The sequence below is a fragment of the Cardiocondyla obscurior genome, unplaced genomic scaffold (genome assembly GCF_019399895.1).
Source record: "Cardiocondyla obscurior isolate alpha-2009 unplaced genomic scaffold, Cobs3.1 scaffold45_0_294702, whole genome shotgun sequence".
In the NCBI taxonomy this organism is placed as follows: domain Eukaryota; kingdom Metazoa; phylum Arthropoda; class Insecta; order Hymenoptera; family Formicidae; genus Cardiocondyla; species Cardiocondyla obscurior.
Genome location: NW_027228795.1, coordinates 140,992 through 147,251, shown reverse-complemented (window position 1 = coordinate 147,251; position 6,260 = coordinate 140,992). Strand labels below are relative to the sequence as shown.

At 35.2% G+C, this 6,260-nt stretch overlaps 1 pseudogene; it reads left to right on the top strand.

Annotated features, from left to right (window-relative positions):
- Positions 1-644: 644 nt before the first annotated feature.
- On the top strand, positions 645-2,385 carry LOC139112748 (uncharacterized; annotated as a pseudogene).
- The last annotated feature ends 3,875 nt before the right edge of the window (positions 2,386-6,260 follow it).

Sequence of the window (6,260 nt, the reverse complement as noted above, 5' to 3'; positions counted from 1 at the left end):
GTAGAGGGGTAATCCAGAAGAAAAGTAAGAGAACTAGATAGCTCCTGCTCTTATTAAATTTATATTTTTCTTCACTTTGGTGCTTTATGATATTCACTAAAGGGAAAAATAGATTCGGCTTAAAGTCTTTGTAAATAGGATATCATGTTTTTATGTACATATGTATATAGAAAGAACGTTTAATGTTAGACATCTAATAAATCTTGGTTAAATACTAAGTGTAGATATGTTTCTTTATTGAAGATAATTTTATATTAAATTTAAAATTAAAATACTGTATATAAGCCGGGCCTGTGGAATATCTTTTGATACAGGGGCCAAATTTGGAGGAGCAAAGTCATGACGTGCTCCAAATGCATGTTTTCCGTTTGTCCACGTTGTAATGTCTTGTGATTGTCAAAATGTGACGGAGTTTTTAAGCTGCGTTCGGAAACACCTTTCGTGTGCACACAGATACACACCAGTCGTTCGGAAACGCTTGGTGAGCATTCGGGTGAGGTCGTTCGGAAACGTTTAGAGAGACACACCGAGTGCCACTAATCCACTCAACAAAAAAGTATGTGGAATCGGTGGGGTCGGTTGGGACCAGACCAATGTTTATTTCGGCACATGTTATCACGTGTTTATACAAAATTAATATAACCATGAATATCACATTAATAAAAGAACGACATCAAGTTATAATAAATGGAGATTTGCCATTATTTGATTGTGATGGAAATATTCTTGTGCAAGATGTACAAGGTAAGTTATTAATAACATGAAAGAGTTATTTAATAATTATATCTATATTATTAAATATTGTAATATTTTATAAATAATATTTTATTTATTAAAATTAATATGTATAATTTTAATTATATAAAATTTGAGATATAAAACTTACATATTGTGCACATAACTTTAAATCTAATTATTATTTTATTATACAGATAATAATATTTTTGGTGTACCTGTATGCGAAGATACACTTAAGTTTTTTAATTTGAATTTTACGGAGGAGACATCCCTAGATGATAACAGCAACTCAAATAATGTTTGCATGATAACTGAGCAAGGTGAACCATTAGGTAAGTTTTTATGCTTTTTCAATATTTTTTTATGAAGAGTATAAAGAAAATTATTCAAGAAATACTAACGGCAATGTAACTTTTGCAGTTTCATCAGTCTATGTAACTCCTGGAATCTCTACAGCATCCTGGAAAGATGATAATGAAGTAAGATGTCTTATTCATCTTTGGCGAGATCATCAAAATTGTTTTAAAAAAATAAAAAACCGAGACGCATGGTCTTTAATTAGTAAAGAACTGAAACAGACTACGTCTGAATAGGAGATGAAAACTTCTACTCAATGTGAAAACAAGTGGAAAGATATAAAAAGAAAGTACATGGAAACAAAGGATCATAACAACAAGTCTGGAAATGACCCTAAAACTTGTAAATTTTATGAAGAAATAGAAGAAGTCTTAGGTGAAAAGCCATGTGTTAAACCAGTTAGTATTGCTTCCAATCTCAATAAGAGGCAGAGAGAAGTTGTTAATTGCAAAGAGCTAAGTGATTCTGATAAAATAAATGAAGAAACTTCTTGTTCATCAACTCAAAATGAAGAAACTCCTCCAAAAAAACGAAAAAATACTAGAATTCAACGAGAACTGCAAGACTGGTCTGCTGCTCTGCTCGCCGATGCGAAAACAAGAGAAGAAGCGAGAGAGCGGCGCCATCAAGAAGCAATAGCTGAGTCAAAGGCAGCGATTAATGCATATAAAGAAATGATGGAGAAGCTAATCGGAAAGTTATAAACTATAACATTTTTTATATGTTTGCAAGGTATTTTTATTGTTATTAATATAGAGTAAGTATTATAAGTAGCATAAAAGTACAAAAACTGTGATAATACGTATGCTAATATAATAATCAGTTTTCTTCGTTGAAACAAAAGTAGTAATATCTTTTTATTTTACTTTGTTCTTATGTTCAAAAATATTTTAGTTAAAAGATATGTTTGTTAAATGATTTGTGCGTTACATAAATATATGTTAATATATGCATAATAAATATATGTTACTAATATATTTAATAGTCAAAAAATATATGATTTTTTTTTATGATTAGATTTTAAGTTACTCTCGATTAATATGTGTTTTGTACGTGTACCAAAGATAAGTGTATTATGTAAAATTGAATCAGTTACATTGTATCGATTTGTCAATTTTTATTTATGTACAAAATAAAAGAAACCATGTTTTATTTTACATTTTGCTTTATTTTATTTAGTAAATAAACTAATTAACATTTTACTCTTTGTAATATACAATGTATTATATTTGTACGTGATCTTGCGTGATCACGTTAGCTTAAGAATAGAATTGCTCAGCAATGAGCTCGACGCGTGAGTCGATTGAGAGGGAATGAGAGAGAGAGCCGATCGCAGTAATTGAAAAACAAGAATAATTAAATGACAGAAAATTGAACCCAATATATTTACAATAAAAAAAACACAAAAAAAAATACAATCGCGCCTTTGAAGGCAAGGATACCAGTAAACGAGCGGAAATCTTCCTGACCCGACTTATCCGTCGGAAATCTTGTGAGCAGATGAATGATCTACCCGATCGTCGGAGATCTTGCCGCGGACGACGGAGATCTTGAGAGCGCGAGCCGGTGATCGCCGCGAGCGCGAATCCCTGCACTCCAGCGGTAGCGATAATTAATAAGCGGATGGGCGCCGAAATAATCAATTCACGGAAAGTGAAATCAACGAGTTGCGATTAAGAGCGCAAGAAAAAAAAAGAGAGACTAATCGAATGTCTTCGCGCGAGAGCGAGCCGAAAAACGAAGGCGAGACGCACAGGTGCGGAGTTCGAGCGAAACTGTACGTCTTTTCGCGGTACGGAGCCTAGGATTGTCGGAACCCGGCGACGAAAACAAGGCGAAGTCAGCGAAATATTCAGTTTGAACTGGATTAGACTGACTTCTGTCGAAAACGAAACGCTTTGAACCATCGGCGATTCAAGGAGACCGACAAAATCAACAAATACGCGACGGTAAACTCGAAATATCGCGACGCTGGAGCGCATACTAGGCGAGAGAATTATAATAAAATTTAAACGCGCTGAAATTCATAATCGAATGAACAATATTATTGTACTAGATTTGTAAGATATTCACGGCGAATCAGTCCTCTTCTATCGTTAAGTAATCGATCAAAGAAAATATTTTCCTCATTATTGTTGTTGGCATTTTCTTCTAAGCCGTCACATATAAAATCGTTGATATCATCCATACAACCTTCGAGACAAATATTATAAAGAACGCAACTCGCTAAAATGACATATGGTATCAAATCGATGCAACTCATATGCAAGTACTTTAGCCGTCGAAATCTTCCTTTAAGAAGTGCAAAAGCTCTTTCAATAACTTGTCTAGTTTTTGAATGATGGTGATTAAACTTGTTCTGGGCCTATACAAAAAGAAAAAAATTTAATTAAAACAGTATAAATATTAAATGTGTTTAGAGAATTATTAAAATATTTTTAAAAAAGTAAAAATTTAAAACGTAAGCATTTTTTGTATACATATAATCATTGTGTAATAAAATTACATATAATATATAATTAAATTTTCATACTTCGGTCATATTGCCTCTATTAATATATGGAGCTATACACCATTGTTGCACCGGGGCCGGTGCACGGGGTCCGTCCTTCGGGATCCGTGAGGGAGGGCGAAAATAGTAGTTTTTTAATAAAGACTTATAAATTTTATTCAGTTGCGATGTTACACTTTTTCTATCTTCCTCTGTTTCCCTTTTCGTCGGTTCGGCGCGCGTCCTCGCGTTGTCACGCGTCCTCGGCTCCGCGAGGTCTCTTCTTACATGGCACGCGACCGAACTTTGATTATCTCACGCTCTCAGTTTACGACACGGGCTCAGATGCGACTGCTTGACCGTGACGGTTCGCGGTTATTTAATAGTGACGCAGGGCCTTGGCGTCATCGGGTTGCAATGCCGAACTTCGGTAGTTCGGCGAATGCAACCTCAGCGATTTCGGCAATAAGTTCTCGCACGTGTTTCTCTTTTGTTTCTTATTATTTAATTTCTTAAGGAGGTTTGCTGATCTTGCATCCTCCGAGGTTATTTAATTACGAGATACTTATGCCGAAATGCCCTGCGTCATGTTTCGTGTTGTAACGGGGTTTGGGTTACAACATCCCTCCCCCCTAGGGGGAAGAAAAGGTTGAGTGTGTTTATACACTTCAATCTTTTTTTCCTTACAATATGTTCTCTTATTCTATTTACAATTGTATCACCGTTGGTCGTGGTGTTTTTACATTCGGCGTTTCTTTCTTTTTTCTTCTTTTTATTTCGCTGGGTAGGATTATTTGTTCGGTTACTTTATTCTTTTTCTTTTTGTACAGTTTTACTACTACTATTGCTAGTACTATAATCGCTATTATAGCTATTATTGTGGCGCTTGTGCCCGTTGTGTACATGATTATTCTATTTGTTAATATTACATTTCCGTCTAGTTGCTTGTCCATTCTACTTAATTCTATCCCTAATTTATTTAATTCGTTCGGGTTTTTTATTACCTTGTCGCGGCTTATTTCTTCTATTTTCTTTATTATTGGGTCGGTTTTTTCGCCCTGTTCTGTTTCTATGTTTGTTAGATTATACGTCGGTACGTGTCGTTCTATTTTACTTTCTCCTATCGTGTTTCTTGTTTTTATTGTCATTTCTGTCGTTGTTAGTTTACATGCTGTTCTTAATTTTACTATTCCTGTTTTATTTATTTCTAATTTTTTACTCGGTCTATGTCTACATTGAATTTCTATTGTTTGCTCCTTTGTTGTGGAGTATATCCACTCTTGTGGTTCGCTTACTGCTATCCAGAATGTTGCTCGTGATGCAACTTCTCGCGATACGCACGTGTCCGGCTTTTTTGCTGGCTCGGTAATCGCTCTTACCTCGCACGGCGCGCTTGCCCTGGTATGGTATACCGGGAGGCTTTGTTCGCATATATATATATTATTGTTATTTACGCATTGCTTGATGTCCTCTCTTTTTAATGTTAAGTAATTATTGTTTTCTCTATCTACTGCTATGTATTCATTTTCTATTTCTATTATTTTAAATACGTTCTCGTTCGATTTGTCTAATACAGGAAACGGCGTTACTCTTTTTAATTCGTACCTTGCGTCGTCTACTATCGGGAATCTTATTATTGTGACTATCATCTGCTCGTCGCTATATGCGCTTATTTCCACGTATTTTTCTATCGCGTTCCAATTTTCTGTATTGATTCTAAAGGGGAAATACGTCCCTTCCTCTAGGTGCGCGGTTGCTTCTTTTAATTCTTCGATTATTTTATTAACCGGTAACATTCGCGTGTTTTTTATCCCCAATTTTGTTTGTGCTATAAATTCCATTGTCTCTTGCACGTTTGTTAATAGATCTGTTATTAACATTCTTAATATGTAGAAATGTTCCGTCATTTCTATTTGTCCCGTTATCCCGTCTACTTTTTTGCTTAATAGCTTCGTCGCGTTTGTTATAACTTTCTCGTGGTCCTTTATTGTTTCCTCTAATTCCTGTATATGACCAATCGAACTATTTATTACTTTTAGTTGGTTTTTTGCTACGTGTTGCAACGTTTGCTGCCTTTTCGTTAATATTTCTAACTGTTCGCTTATTACTTTTTCGTCGTCCGCGTCCATTGTTCCGAATAGTTTTTTACTTATTGTTCCTATTACATCTATTAATCCTCGCTTTGTTTTTTGTGCCTCATATGTTGTTAATAATTCTATCGCTGTTATTAGTTTTTCGTTTTGGGATCGTACTGTTTCTGCTAAGTATTTACATTTATCCTTAAGTAATTCTCCGCTATATGTTTCGCACGCTTTTTCTCCGTCTTTTACCCGTTCTTGCAGTTTTTCATATTGCGCTTTTAATTCTTGTGTTTTAGTTATTATTACTAATTTCCACGACGCGTCTGATAGTTGCAGTTGTCCCATGTTTTCGTAGTAGAGTCCGGGTTCATGTACGAACTGCGTTACCGTGTACGATGAGCTTATTTCCGGCGGTTTGTCGCTTGCGCCCAGCGTCACGGTGATTATTATTCTGAAAGATGATTTTCTTTCAGATTGATTTCTCGCGGTTTTTTCGTATTTTAATTTCTATTTTTTTTCGCGTGTGTTATCTGTTATGTGCGTGTGTGTTCTTCGTGGGAGCGGCTGTGTATTATGATACGAGGCAAGTCTTT